This window comes from Lepisosteus oculatus, chromosome 28, assembly GCF_040954835.1.
Source record: "Lepisosteus oculatus isolate fLepOcu1 chromosome 28, fLepOcu1.hap2, whole genome shotgun sequence".
NCBI lineage: Eukaryota > Metazoa > Chordata > Actinopteri > Semionotiformes > Lepisosteidae > Lepisosteus > Lepisosteus oculatus.
Genome location: NC_090723.1, coordinates 2,284,635 through 2,301,192, shown reverse-complemented (window position 1 = coordinate 2,301,192; position 16,558 = coordinate 2,284,635).

Here is a 16,558-nt window from a genome sequence, read left to right as displayed (position 1 = left end):
TCAGAGAAGTGGATAGAGGAATTGTTTCTCCATCCCTCATGAGTTCTAACAAGAGCCAAAGCAGGGTCTTCTTGTGTGGTTTGTGTTTTTTCAATTGCAAATATGCAGCTATGCACACATCATAAACTAAACTCCCTACAAACTTAGAAACCTAGAAACTTCAAAGGGGACCTTTTCTGTAAATTCTGTAAATTTTCAACTAGTGTGTGAGGCTGACAACTGCGTCATAAACATGTCTGTGAACTATCCCAGCTTTGCCAGTGATGTGTTTTTTCTTTCCTTTCCTCAAATTTCTTCCATTTTGTTTATCAAATGTGTCACTTGTTATTAATTTGTGATTGATTAAGCTCTTAAATATCCTTCAGGATATTCAAAATACTGCAAATAAAACTCACCCTGATTCGCCACCAATCTTTACTGCTATACAGCATGAAAAGTTTGTCAATGCAGCAGGAGACGGTCATCTCTTGCACAGGTGACTCATGGAATGTTACTGTAAATCCTTATTGAGAGTAATCTTACTTCCCCTCTGTGATTTGATTGGCTTTGCTACTGGGTCCTCTATTGGTGTGCCTTTTGATCCTTAATTGTCCTGCGATTACTTTATACTTGTCTTCTCGTGTCTTCAATTGAAATGAAGCTTGTCTTAGCTTTCAGGTCCGGTCCTGAGCTCTCTTCTTTTGCTAATCAAGACTATGAAAGTACTGGTCTTTGTACCAAATTTCTGTAGGATCATGAATTATTCTAATCACTCTTCTGGGATCACTCATCTTGTTAATAATATCATCCTTGTAACATTTTGACAAAAACTGAGCACAAGATACCGAATCAAGTCTTTTTTTCTGATGTAGGCACATGGACCCAAAACGCTGCAAATGTACTGTATAAAAAGTACAGATCCCAGGGATACCTTTTGCAAAGCTGTGTTAACTGTGTTCTGCAGAACTTGTGCTGACTGGAGAGCAGGTGGCGCTGAGCGTAACAATGTACCAAGGCTAAGCAGGCCTGAGGGTCTATATACACTGATCCAACTGCCTGAAGAGATTCAGGCTCTTGCTGTCTTCAAACAACAGAAAGGGCACAATTCTCCAAGACTGAGATGCTGTCATCTGGTGCTGACAAGAGAAACAATGCTTAACTCTGACACACGCTTGAGGCTTTTCTGAACAAGAGATGTGAATTCAGTCCAGACATCCATTGTTTCCTATTTGCAGTGTTTGACCTGATTTGGACGTATGAGCTCTGTAAAAAATTAAACTTGAAATGAATATAAAAACAATTCTGCTCACAGCTGCTGAGGTTTAGTAGGGTGGATTGCCAGTGAAGGGAAAGCACTTAAAAGGCAAATATGTTTCTGTTTAAAAAAATGAAAAAATGCAATGTTATTAAAAAGCAGATAGCAGAGTTCTGGAAACTGTGGTGTAGTACTGTATTTCACATGTGTATCCCGCATGTTTCTACAGTTATTTCAATGATCTTCCTAAATTATTTGAAGTTTGAAATCCTTCTTATTCTGTTTCCCAGATTGAGTTTCTCAGAGGCTCATTTCAGTAGGGAGATGTATCCTACACTTCTTCAGTGTCTTCCAGAAAAAAGGGTAGAAAACACACAGTTGTGGGTGAGAAGTTGAGAACAAGTTCCCATTTGGCTCTGCAGAACCATTTCTACACCAGGTCATTTAGTGGAGCAATTGGATAGAAGTTCCTTCCTTGATGGGGCTGCAACTGAATCCCAAATGGAGCCCAAACCCCTTCTCCAGCTGCAGCCTTAAAATGTAATGACTTAATGACTGTGTCAAATGGAGAAACTTTCCCCCATCCCAAACAAAGTCTTCCAGGATCATGGTATCAAACAGCACAGAAGCAAAGGAGTGAACACTAGGATATATCTGTCAGTACAATGAGTATTTGAATCAGGCAGCTATACATTTTAAGAGTAATACTGTATATCAAAAGTAATTATATTTAAAAAAGACAACACAAATATGCTTGCTATTTGCTATACTTACTATACATACACTGCACTTACTATTTTTTCTGTTTCACTTTTGTTTAGTCCTAGTGTCACAAATGCAAGCACACCCTCCCACAAGAGAGCTCCATCGGTTACTAGTATCCATAGCATTAGTGCACATGCACAGCCTGTGCTAATTTGAGTTGACATGGTCTTTATAAGCAGCAATAATTATGCTAGGTGTGTGACAATGCAGTTATGTTAGAGTTTAAATGAATCTGTGTGCTTTCTTCTGAAATGCATATTTATATGTACTCAGTGATATACTTTTGTATCATAATAAATCACTCCTCTTTAATCATACTTTGAAATTAAATGAAAAATGGAATAAGACAGAAAATGACCACGCTATTCCTCATGGGCACATAAAGATTAATAATGAAACTAATGCAAAGACACACCTGGCTCTGGGAAATTGCAGTCCTGCAGGGTTTACATGTAACTAAAAATCATCGATACCTCAAGACAGTGCTAGATTAAAGTGAAACGCATTAAACTCCAGTGTGATAAAACCAGAACATTCTATGGCTTTTTTGGAACAGTAGTAGCTGTTACTGTTTTAGAAGGACTATGGGCTTGATTAGCAGTAACTAGAATTAATGGGTTCACTGATTACTGAACATTAATTTAAGCCTGATTACTGTAATTGAAATTGTAATTGTAATTCATTTTAACAAAAACAAAGGAATAAGAGATCCTGAAGATCAGGACTGAGTTACCTCGAAACTAGGACCCAGTCTTAAAACCTCAACCCATCTGTCAATCCCAACCCTAGGATTGGATGACAATATTCCACAGGGAACATGCAAAAAGCAAACTGGACCCTGGTGCAGGACTAGTGTGGGTGCATTCACAAACTGGCCTTCAGAGATGGTGGACAAAGAATACCAGCACAAAAAATAAACAGCTCAAGAGAGCTTCAGAACTTGATATTTCTGAAGGTGAGTTCATAATTTCCTTCAACAAGGTGGTCATGTCTACTGTAACAGCCAGTGAGAAAGCAGTAAACAGAAATAATACACAACAGCTGCATAAAGTCAGAATGTGATGACAGTGGATATTGATGCATATAGAGGTTTAGATCAGTCTAATTGACTCAGCAATCACCACTTTCTGTGCTCCGCAGTTGAAGTGTATCTACAGTACTGCCAAGTCATTGGAATCCTTCAGAATCAGGGGTGCATAAAAGTTCAATGTTCAAATATTATTTAAACTGCATTGTAAGAGTGTCCTGGGACAGAGATGCTTGGGGCTAACAGCTCAGCAGTATTCATTGGACTTCACCTTGTAATAAGGAGAGCACTTCTATTGTTCTAATAGGAGGCAATAGATACAAATGATCTGCTGGCTTCAATGCCCTCTTTTCAATAGGGGTGAGCGCATTCGAAACCTATTGATCGTGGGAGGCGCAGGTATTTGTCTTAATTCTCACTAATTAAGGAACCTGCTTAGAAAACGAAAGAGGAAGAACTGAGAACCCATAAGCGAAGTGAATGGCCATGTTCTGTCTGAATATATAAGTAAAGATCTGTTGAAGGAAATCACATTAAAAATAAATGTATTTACATTTAAGTTGAAAAAATCAAACAATAAAACGTGTTTTTCTGTACAAATAATGCTGAAGGCCACATTGGCAGGCTTCATGGTTTGGTGACTCCCTGAATGATTTTTTTATATATTTAAAGAAGTGCAGAAATCACAATATAGAGGGCCTAGAAAGATTTTGTGTGCCCAAAATTATTTCTTTTTTAACAATGGAAAAATTATTTTTTACAAGAAAGGTTAAGAGCTAAGTGTGTGAGGTAAGCCTGCATCATCAGATACAAAAACCACCTGAACATGAACTCAGAAAGACTGAGGTACCACTTCCTTCTGTAGATCATGGGGTAGAATTTTGTCTACACATTTTGTTTTTACCAAAATATGAAGACAAATACATTCATGCCATGAAAACAGTTAAAAGGGAGAGCAGCCTGGATTTTTCTACATATGGAAGTTATTAACTGGAGGGATAAGAACAACAAGTTAATCTCACACAGCTGCTCCTAATCACCATCATTACAAAAATTAGCTCTATATATATTGAACACAAACAGTTCCTTTTCCATTCATCTCAAGCATCCCTCCTCCACTCCATCTCAACCTCCGAGCTACAGTACCTCCTGGTTCACTCCACTGTGAATGGAGTTCAAGCCCCGTCCTATAGCCAGGGGGCTGCCTATTAACCCAGTGAGTTAAGCCAAACCTATTCTACCTACAAAATGAAACATTCACACAGCATCTCCCACATGAGATGTATTGTAGTCCCTCATGAACTAAAAGGTATATCATAAACAGTCAGGCCAAAGGAAATAAATCTCTTCAGAGGAAATAGGAATGAGTGGAGTTAATGCAAGTATTCATCCAAGTGAATTACTTCAGGAACTTTTTTATATAGCTAGTGATGGAGCAAAACTGCACAGCCAGATTGTTGAACCCTTTCATTAATCTCCGGTGAGAGCTGACTTGATGAGATGCTGGGATAAATTATCACGCAATTGACCACTGTCATTGTTAAAACTTATTCTTTATTAATCGAAAAATATTAATTTCTCAGGGCTTTCTGGATTTCTGAGTCTGATTTCAACAATGACTTGAGTTTCAAGTCCTCTGACACAAGGAGGTAGCTGACAATTTTCTAACACAGTGGCTCCTTCAAACATCTGCAAACATTATGACACTGGAGTCAGTAAGATTCCTACTACTGTATAACACTACTGTCCCTAGAGTGGTCTCACACCCTTATTTTACGTTAGACTGTCAAAGGAATTAGTGTAAATTAAGTGGCACCCACAAATAATAGTGTTACACAACAAAAAGTAAATGTACCACAAAAAGCAAATTTACAGAAGTAAAATAAATTACATTTTAAATTTTACAGCATTACAGAACTTCAGAGCTAGAATATAATTGTTTTAGTATAGTTCTAGTTTCAGGGCTGTTCACAAAAATACCTCTGTTGAAACACTAGCTTCTTTACATGAACAATTAGACACAGGTAGTTGTCGTATACCTTTAGAAAAATTAATGCCTTTACTATGTTTTTTACCTTACTGTTGTATGGTTAGTGAAAACATTCTATGGCACAATGTCGTTGCTTATTAAAGAATATTTTATGGTGATGTTTTCCCTTAAAAAATAGCTTCAGCTGAGAACAGGCTTGTTTCTTCAAGAGGGTGTGTGCTGGGAGCTGAGTGTCGATCCCTATCTCTTACTCTCTCTCGACATCTCCAGTATGGTAAGAAGGCTGAGGTTAGTACAGAATAGAGAATGATACCCTGTACTGGAGATAACATTCACTTGCAGATTTGTATCACACACCTCTGCACTGTAAAGAGAATTTTGTTCTGAGCACAAAATAAAAGAAAAACATTAGAATAAAATGAAAATAATGAATGCTCTGTCAATGGCCCATTGTTCCATTGTAAACAAACACAGACAATGAAGCTGGAGGCCTTTGAAAATGTTCTCTACAACAACAAGAACAAAGCCACCTGTCACAGTAGATAAGGGAAGGGGCTGTTAAATGATACATCCATTATTTCATTGTAACCTTTCCATTTTGCATGAGAGAAAAACACTGGATACATTGTTAGACCTCCTACTTAATATAGGACAAAATCAGGGGTTCACAACTCTGGGTTTTGGGATCCTGTTATTTACATTCCAGATACCTGACTGAGTCCCAGAAACTGGCTCGGGGTTTGATACTAATTACCAGCCTTAACCAACTTCTTCGAGGTCAATCAGTCTTAGTGATTAAAAGCTGGAAATGAAAAGTTAGAGCAAAGAGCAGAAGTCATAGTTCTGCATGTCAAAAACATGCACGTCCAAAACTTTACTTCTAGCTGTCCAGAGATTTTCAAGTAGATTTAAATAGCAAGATTGGGTAGGACACTGAAGGATAACCTGGTTTCTTAACAACTATACCTAGGTAGCTATGACACGTACTGTACCTGTAGCACTTTCTTGTCAGAACTGAACTTCAGAATGTTTTTAATGCCTGAATGCCTGGCTTCAGGATATTGTTATATGATCTTCTCACCAGAAAGGTTTGCCAGGGACCACTGTGAGAGGGAAATCACAATGCTTTCATCACCAAATATAGGACAATGAAACTGGGATGATTTTGCTCCCAAGCACTTCTCCTTAGAAACAGCATCATAAGCTCCTAAAAATGTTCAAAAGAAACAGGTTTAACAATGGAAAGGCCTGTGATGCAACAGCCTTTTAAAGCATCTGTGGGATTAATGCCATTACTTTTCTTATGTAGATTGTGTTTACCAGGTCCATGATTGATTAAATCTGATCAAGCATTTATGCAGTCCTGTTTTATTTCTCTCTGTAAAAAATAGTTTGCCTCTAATTCACCATTATTTTATCATTTACTCTCACAGTTGATGGAGATGGATTCTGTTCTGTAAATCAACCCTGACCATAAAGAACACAGAAACATGCAACATTATTGTTGGAAAATGCTAACTGGACTCTCTTTTCCTCTGCAAATCACCAGTAGATTACAGAGAGTAGGTGACTTTTAATGTGTCTCAAAACACCTTTTACAAGATAAGCAAGCAGACATCACTGTGCCTTAAGCAGACAAGAGCATCCAGTCAATTTGAACAACACAGAATACAAATGTAACAAGCCTTTCCCCGGAGAAAGAACATTTGCTGCTCAGTTTGAATTTGTTTTAGAAAATGATCAATCGCCCATCCTTCTGTATTTCTTCCTGGACTAGCAATAAAAAGGGCTAGAGCACTCTAAAAATCTAAACAGGCACATAACACACAACTTCAGCCCATCAGCGTTATAGAAGCATGGTAAGGCAATATTTTAAAGAATGACTGTCTTTTTTATCTTAAACACTTAACTTTAACCTTTAAACACCCAAAAATTGAAGACATCTCCAATCTCTGATTGTTTCTGCTGATTCTGTCTGCTGAAAGCCAACCAGATTGATAGATTGACATTTCTGTATGAAAAGACAATCTTTAAATATCTGAGTTAATTGTGATTGAAAAGCTTCTAGATGAATAAGGTTTTTAATGGTTTGATAGAGCAGTGTGCTTTTTAAACATTCTCTCTTCTTAAACATTTGGAAAGGGATAGAAACTACCCATGCACCAAGTGTTTGACTTCTTCCCTGTTACCAGTATGCAGATGATAGGAATTTGGTAATGCTTATTGTTGTAGTTAATTGTACAGTGTAATCCACTATTTGTAGATCATTAATGTATAATCTTTGAGAGCCTTTATGGGAGATACAAGGGAGCAACGTGTTGAGATCAGAAAATTGTTTTTTAAGTGCAATATATAAGAACATATAGAATATATATAAGAACAAACTTTAAAGAAACATCCTAAACAGGAAAATGGTTCGTTTCTGATTTCAGTAATTTTAGTAATTAAAACCTCAGCAGGAATGAAAACTACACAATCATGCACCAGGGTACAGAAACTCTTTACTGGTATATTGAAGACTTCAATACACAAATCTGCATATGAGTTTAATACAGTATATATATATAGTTAATGTATATCTGTTATATGTCCTTGTTCTCAGCTCTAATAGCTTTTATGGAGCTACAGTATTCATACTAGGACTGAACATTAGCTCAGGAAAAATTCATAACATGGAAAATAAATGATCGTGTGTACAAGTGCGTTTATCAAGGAAGCAATGAACAATGGGTAAATGATGCTAATAAGTTAATTGAAATTTATTTTACTACTCTCAGGGATAGTAGACTTTGGTGGCCATCGATATTTGTGTAAAACATACCAAAAGTCCTCTGGGAGTGACATAATGAGTTTTCACTGAAATGCCAGCAATCAATGCATGCTCTGAGAGAGTTTGAAAAGAGCTCTTGGTTGATTTAATGACTTTAACAGACACTCGGCAATTAGCATGCTCCCTGGCACGCTACACAGTTTACAGGCGAGGAAAAAAAATAGGTCGATAAATCTGATTGCCTTTTGTAATTTGTTCGTTAACACAGCTAATGACCAGGGTGTTAGAGGAATTAGCATCAGCCTTCAACAGAAGCATTTCATCTGTTGGCTCTGTCACAGGCTGGGAGTGGGAAAGTGTCCAGAAAAAATAAACTTTCCCAGCTTTGCACAGGGGTTATTCTGAATTGGCTGCCATGCTTCCTTGGCTATATTGTCTGTCTATCCATCCATTTCCTGGCTGCGTGTCGGAGCCTGTCCTGGGCATGAGGAGAATTACAACCTCAATGGAACGCCAGTCCATTACAGAGCACAAACACACACACTCACACCAGGGCCAATTTTCCCAGAAGCCAATTAATTTGCCAGTTTGTGTTTGGTTTGTGGGTGGAATCTGAAGCACACAGCACAAAAACAACATACAAACTCCATGCAGATAGCAGCCCAGGTCCAGAATTGCCCAGAACCCAAGCACTGCAAGATAGCAATGGTCATCACGGAGTCACTGTGCCGCCTGCTAGGTTGTCTGAGAATACTAAAGCTGCGGAATTCCTCCTCAGAGAGAGCCCTGCTGCTTCTGAAGCAGTGACAGTGGTGACGCTAATCTGTCTTGGCAAGGCATGACTGCTGGGTCCATGAATCTCTCATCTCCCCCTTTCAGACTTCTCCAATGGAGATCATAATGTGGAGTTGGTCTAGGGCAGCTCTCCCTGTTCACTTCAGCGCCCGACGGGCAATCAGAGATGGCATGTGCTTGCCACCGCTGCTGCATCAGTCTGACAGGTCATCTGCGTCGCCATCGGGGAACATTAGAGTCAGGCGACAAGTTTCTTTTCTTATCTTTCTTATTAGCAGGCAAAGCCTATTATCTTGTGTGAGTGGGGCAAGGCAAGGTTGTGCAATCTGGATGTTTTACAACAGAATCAGAACGAGAACGGTTGGGGACCTAGATAAAGGAAAACATTGTGCTTCATCTTTTTGTTTTCCTGCTTATTTTTCCCTGACATTGAAGAAAATAAAGCAAACCCTGTTTTTTTTTTGCAATTATGAGAGGCTGTATTGTGCCACATTGGATATTTGGCTCTACAGTAAAGGAACATCATGCACAGGCTCAGTTTAAAGAAACATGGTCTCTTCACTCTTGAAAAGCTCTGATTATGTTAGATTTGCTTGAGGTATTCCAAAGCTTCTATACTTTGACAGTTAAGCCAGACAACTACTTCAGGTTCAATAATAAAACAAGAGCCAGGATTGCCAGAGGAAGTGAAGTCCAATCAATAACAAGCATCTAATGAGCAATTAAAAACAAGTACTGGCTGGTTTTGATCAAGGTATAAAGATGAGGTTTTAATTTAGTTCCTTAATGCAATGATACAGCACACTCTTTGGAGGACAGAAAACTGTCACTCATGGTACACTGTCCTGCCTGTCGTGGAACACATTTAGTCACCATCAGCCAAGCACAACTTGCATCCAGGAATATAAAGAGACTGAGAGTAGATCCTTATTCTGTTAAATGTAAGTATTTGAACCAACAAAGTGATTCTAAAATAAACAGGTCAACGTAAAGTGGAGTCTAGACTAAAGGTATTTGCGTGAGACCTACTAGCCTTTTGGGTTTGAGTTGAGGTTATAACAGAAACCAAAAGCAAAAACCTCAACATGCCTTTCCATACAGAGAGCAGCAGAGAATGTTTTTTTTTTTCAAACAGTATGAAATAATGAAGGGCAAAGAAACAAAAATATTTTGCCATTTGAAATTCAAGATACAGATTACATCAAAGGTTTAAACCACCCCATACACAAATTCCAAACCCACTGATGAGCTTTTTCCTTTAAGAGAAGTCAAAAGGCACAGTATGCAAAGGCCTACTTAGCTAGCCTTATATGCCTTTATGAATATTGGAAGCACAGAGAAGGCATGGTAAAGTCAAAGGCACCAGAAGCATAGCTATGGTAAATCCATGGCAAGCGTGCAGTAAGACTATGCAGTGAAACTCAGCAAGCGTGAGCCTGGCCAGTACCTGGATAGGAGACCTCCTGGGAAAGCTAAGGTAGCTGCTGGAAGAGGTATTAGAGGGAGCAGTAGGGGGCACTCACCCTGCGGTCTGTGTGGATCCTAATGCCCCAGTATAGTGATGGGGACATCATACTGCATAGAAGGTGCCATTCCTTGGATAAGTTTAAAACGGCAGTCCTGAAAATCTGTGGTCATTAAAAATCCCTGGGCATTTCTTGAACAAAGTGTGAAGGTATGCAGACTCTGCAGAAGCTTTTTTTCTTTTCCTTTCAGCATGGAATTAACCTTTACCTACATATTATTTATTTATTGTACAAGAGCACATCACCGTGTGTCGCTACAATCTTTGCAAAAGTGCAGGGATATTATGTTGGATGGCTCTCTTGTCTGGTGTGTGCATGCACTTCTGGTTCTGGGAGATTCAAACAACTTATTGCAGAGGAAAAGGGTCTTCGCAGCCTTATAATTGCAAAGTGGCACATTTGGATACAAGGCTAGCTTTTAAAAGCTTTTCCAGGATTTGTGGTTCACCTCCATGACACACACTGCCTTTTTGTTTGCATTCTGTACTAGGTTTCTACCTTTTTATATTCACCAGGTTCTTTATTTCAGAATTGTTGTCACAGGCTCAACTATATAAAAACACCCCATTTTCAGCATCTTCATGGAAAAGTCAGCAGTTCTCAGACCTTTCTGGCAATTTCTTTAACAGCGAAAGCAGTGTGTCGGGGAGACGTACCTTTGCCCCAAATGTCAATTAACATCTGGAAAGTGGGAACCATTGGCTTACAAAACAACGTCAGGACGCGAACCCCTCACAAGAGAAGGCTTGTTAGTGCTGGATACCAGAATGTCACTGCTTACTCATAAAGGCAACCACGTGGGGAACTCTGGCAACTGCTTAAGTTTGAAACTGTCAATACCAAGCTAATGACAGGCCCTGAACTTTGCAGCTGCCAGAGCTGAAAAGTTGGCAAATATTTGGAGCCCCCCATGTAAACACCTTGGGTCTTAAGCCTGGTGTCTTGCCTGCCACTGTTGCTTGCACAGAAGGCAGTGTGACTGAATAGAGCTGTTATTTCAGGCCCTGTCATCTTCAGTGTTTTATCTGCTGCCTGCTTACCTTCCCTTAAAGCTTTAATTGGCCATTCCTAAGCTAGCAACTTTTCTTTTCTAATGCAGTAATGTGTGTTAAGGTGATTGTGCTTCACTTCTCATCACTAACATGACAGTTACTTTTTTTGTTATTGAAGATTCTGTTTTTCGGTCTGCCCACACATTCTGAGGATTTATAAATGTCCCGTACCTATAACTGTCCCTAAGTGTAACTCAAGTAATGCTGGCTACTACTAAAAAAAACTCTCCCTCAATATTTATGTTGGTTAGTGTAACACTGCAGAATTCCATTTAGAGATGAAACGACTTCACACTTTGAAGTTTCTGGCGGCAAGCATGTCAGAGCACTTTCAGTGTCTCATTGAATTGTTGCTGTGGTGAACCTGTGTCACCCACATTTCTTGTCACACATGTATGGTCACACATTTTGTCATTTCTATCTCAGGATACATGACTGAAATGCTCTTTGTTTTATAATACAGTAGTAATAATAAGTAGTAATAATTCCTCCAACAGCAAAGTGTTTCTGTGACATACAGTGCCCTTCATGAGTACTGGGACACAGAATTTAAAATTGCTTGTAATGTCTAAGAAACATGCAGTATATGATCATTAACTCTAAAGACCAGTAATCTATTACTATACCTATTGCTACAGTATAATGAATTTGGTCATACTTCTACACATATTATTATTTATAAACTTTATTCACAGAACGACAACAGGTGACAGTAAATGAGGGGTACTGAATACAGTAGGAGCAGAGAGGTTAAGAACAGAACCAGTTAAGTAAAGGCTCTTCTAAAGAAGAAAGTTTTGAGTCTAGATTTTAAGTTAAGAGATATCCTTAGGCATAGAGTTACAGAGCTTTGGGGAATAACAGGAGAAGGCCCTGTCACCCATAGTGTAGATGAGCTTTGGGTACAGATAGGAGACCAGAATTAGAAGATACAGTACAGTTTCTGTGAGGCAGCACTAGTGGTTAGAACCTGGTTCTGTCTCATGAAGTTTGCATGTTCTCCCTGCATTTGAGCGGGTTTTCTTTTGGTGTTCCATTTTCTTCTCACAGTCCACAAACATGCTGGACTTGTTAATTGGCTTCCAGAAAAACTGGCCCTAGTTGTGAGCATGTGTGTGTTAGCGTCTGTGTGCTCCCTAGTGTCCCATCCATTGTGTATCCTGGCTTGCGTCTGATCCTTAACCTTAATCCTGGCTCCCTGGAATTGACAAAGCAGTTAGAAAATGGAATGGATAGTCTCAGTGTACCTGCAAAGGCATACAATACACCATGTCTTTATTAGTGAATCCCTATTGTAGACATGCAATGGTATCTTGGGTGTTACCGTTTGCACCGTTTGCTTCACAGTTGTAGGGATTCCAGATCAGAGTAACTTCATGGTCTCTTGTGTTTCCATGCATTTCTGCTGGTAGCTCCAGTTTCTTCCCACCTTCCAAAGACATGCTGTCTAATCTAATGGATACTTTCAAACTATGTACTTGCGTGTGTGTATGATCTGTATTGGTGTAGCATCCTATCCAGAGTACTCCTGCCTTGCAGTCAGTGCATCAGGCATGGGCTTCTAGCTGCTATGACCCTTGCCAACAATAAATAGCTTTCTGATAATGGATGGATGAATCTCAATTGCTTGGAAATCCATTGAGAACACAGTACATATTGATACCTGTGTGACACTAATATTTTTCCACTTGCCTACTTCACATAACAACCTCAAGGAATTTTTTTGCAACCGGTTTTGATGGGACTCATCACTTAGCCGGTCACACAGGGCCTTGATGCATCCACATTGAGTGTGATTATTCACAGTTCATCTCACATTAGACTTTAATGCTCCCACTAGATCATGGCCGTTAGCTGGCGCAAGCAATTTATCAACTGGGCAGCCCAAGAAAGGAGAGGAAAGACATCGCAGAGATACTGTTCTCATAGAGCGAGGGAAATGAAGGTGCGTTGTATGTTCTAGATTTATGTTAGAAAATGAAATTCAACATTTTTTCCATTTGACCTTTTAAAGCTGAGGCTGAGGTAAAGAAGGGGTAAATGATTAATGCATGGGGCAACATTTCATTCCTCTCTGGTTTGTCAAAATTCATCAGCCACCACCGCCTCCCTTTCAGTCCCTGCTTCCCCCCTCGCTAACCTGGCCTGTGTTTTAATCTCCCCTCTCAGGCCTGCTTGAAATATTATCCCTGAAATGAGATTCGTGACCCTGAATACAAAGTGCAAGAAATCAGTTGCTGAAGGGCCAGCAATGGAGGTGATTCACTCTTGGAAGGCACGTCTGTGGGTGGGAAACAGAGCCACATGAATCTTTCCCTCAGTGACAAGGCTAAATATTTGCCCTGCCTGCCCTAATGTCTAGACTGCTGGAGGCAGTGCAGGTAGCATTGAGCCGAGGTGGTCACAGGTTAGACAGTGGGATGATTCTGGTGCCAGAAAAGTTTTGCTTTGGTGTGCAGAGGGCAGGCTGTGATGGTGCAGCAGATAAGATAGAGCAAGGCGTTGCAGGATGTCAAGCGAGGAGTTCCCTTGACCAAAATGAGGAATACAACGAGCATCACAATCACACACTGTCCTGCAAAAGAGAAAGAAAATTAAAATTCACGGCTCTTTTAAGTCTTATTAATACTGTCCTTGTATTGTTACCCATTGTTTTGCATTTGTCTTGTAAAGCATGATTTGGTGCATGCTTAAAGGACTCTTGCTGTTTAACAAATAATGATTTAACTGAAAAAAACAGAGAACTGATCTCTATATTGCAGATAAAGAGATGCCCCCTCCCTCACCTCTAAAGACCATTGAAGGACTGTGGCACTACAGGAGTCTTATTGCCAAATAGCTGTCTACCACAAGAAGATAATGTTACAGATGCACCCCAGGAGTGTGTGTCTGTCAGTGAGACAAACATTGTCAAAGCAATACCTGAAGTGCTTTGAAAGGCCAAAGAGGCTTACCTCTGGTATTAGAGAGCTGTCATCTTGGAGGTTTTACAGAATTGAAAAGCCTTCCAATTAAGTCGATAACAGATTTAATATAGTATATATCATGACGGGTTTTTTCACTCCAGTAGAAAAGATGCTATGGATCTCCAAGACCAGGAGTGAGGATTACTGCCTCTCCTGGGGTAGTGTTTTCCAGCTGAAGAGCGACTTATCAGGTTTAACCTTTCTGACAAGGACCGTTGCAGAAGGAAAACTCCTCTAAATAAGGGGACCTTTCCCTTTAACAACTCAAATTGAGTGCTGTTAAAGCTTTCCTATGGCTCGCTCAAGCTCCTGTCACTTTGAAGGAGCTACTGAGGGACTGGCGGCAAAGAGGATGCTGCAGATATGAGCCCAGGGCTTTCTGTGTCGAGATGAGGAGGGGTGGTGGTGAGTGTACCGGGGGGGATGGGGGGCCAACAGACTCAGCTAGTCAATGCCCACCCCCTCACAGCCTCCTGGCCCCAGTCACTTTTCATCAATCTGCAGCCTTTGATAAAAATAGGATTTTAAACTCACAGCTATGGCACTTTAAGGGGATTGGATCTGAGGGGCCGGTCCAAGCCCCTTGTCCCTGAGAGAACAAGGAGACGGTACTAGTGTGCCCCTCTCACTCCCACACACACATACACAATTCAAATGGACTAAAGTAATTCCAAGACATTAAAGAATAACAAGACGAACTTGAACGTCTTGAAGTTCTAGACCCCAAACTGTCAATGTTGTATTTTCCATTCTCCTAGAATTAAGGTTTGGTCCTTTTTTTAGTGAGGTCATTTGTGGAATTGATGTACAGTAGTTTACCAAGCAAAATGAAGCCCCTCACTTAAAAAGTCATTCTTATCTACGGTTAGTTACCCTGCCCCTGGTCAGTGAGACAGGACAAAGTTGTCATATTAACCTTAACCACATGACAGGCCATAAAGCTAATAATTCCACAGACCACATGGCTCTTAAAATGCCACTGAATGTTACACTGAGTCGCTAAATAACCATCTTAATTGTGTCCCAAGAAAGGGGAGAAAAGAAGATTATTCTTCTAGCAATATAGCACTCTGCGTATTTTATTGCTATCGCTAGCACACTTATGACTAAAAGCATAGAACTAAAGCCTAAATTTCAGCAGATGATTGCTGGTATTTTTGTGTTAAATTGCGAGACCTGATTTTCAATTTCGCCCTGTTCATTGTGCATCTGGGATGTGTACAGTACTTTCATTGATCACTTTATACTTAATTGTTGAGAGTGAATGACCTTGAAACCAGATGCTTCTTTTGTTGCTTTAAGCCTTTGTGAATATCCCGCACAAATTAAAATAAACATACCCTATAAAAAAGCAAGGAGGTGAGATGACATTTATTACCAAAATCATTAAGACACATTTACAGAATTTCATTATTGCTTCGTTAAAACAAATGCATTGGAAGTTTTGTTTAATTAAAACTTTAATAAAATATTATTGTTAAAAATGTATAAACCCCCCATTCACACTAATTTCATGTGCTCCTCATATAAAGTTGTATGCTGAGAATCTTGAGGTGAGCTTTATTTTTTCCATTTTCTCAATGATGGTACTATGTATTCTATTTACCTGTCACTGTGACAGATAGAGGTTAGAAACATTACATTGCCATACATTAGATGTTAGTCCTGTAAAACCTACAACACCTGCTGTGTACATAAATAGTTTTTAAGCCTTGCTGGAGCTGATTGTGTGGAAGTGACAAAGGTTATTGCAGAAGAAAATGGAAATGTTACGAAGGGCTTACAATGTAATTCTGAGAAATTGCATCATTGTCACACATGGAGATCATTCAGCCCAATAAAACCTAACAGCATTTTGTTGCTTTAGTTATCTTGTACAGCTGAAGTCTCTTGTAAATAAATGATGCACCATCTTTGAAGCCCCATACCTTATCCCACCCTCTGGAAGTCTGACAAATTGCACATTTTGTACAGGTATCAAAATCAGTAAGCAACATGTACTTCTCCAGGAATAAGAACACAAATTAACAGCTAAATAACTCAACACAAAAATAACCATTCTCCTCTCTGGATGTGACAGCCAAATTGAATAATTGCATTTGGTGCAGAATTTTGAGAAAAAATGGTGACAGTTTTTCTTTTATAAAAAAGGGGAAAAAATCCTGTATTGTTTTGTCCTGGTTTCGGAACATTTTAAAACAACTTCTTCCAATTCGGGGTCATGGGGTTGCTGGAGCTTATCCCGGCAAGCAATGGACTCAATGTAGGATACACCCTGGACGAGACTGACCCTATCAATCCATCACAATGCACACACAAGTACAGGTAAACACCACTCACACTATGTTCAATTTTCCTTCCAGTATGTCTTTGCACTGTGGTAAGAAAGCACCCCGAAGAAACCCAAACAAACTTCATGCAGATAGTCCAGCA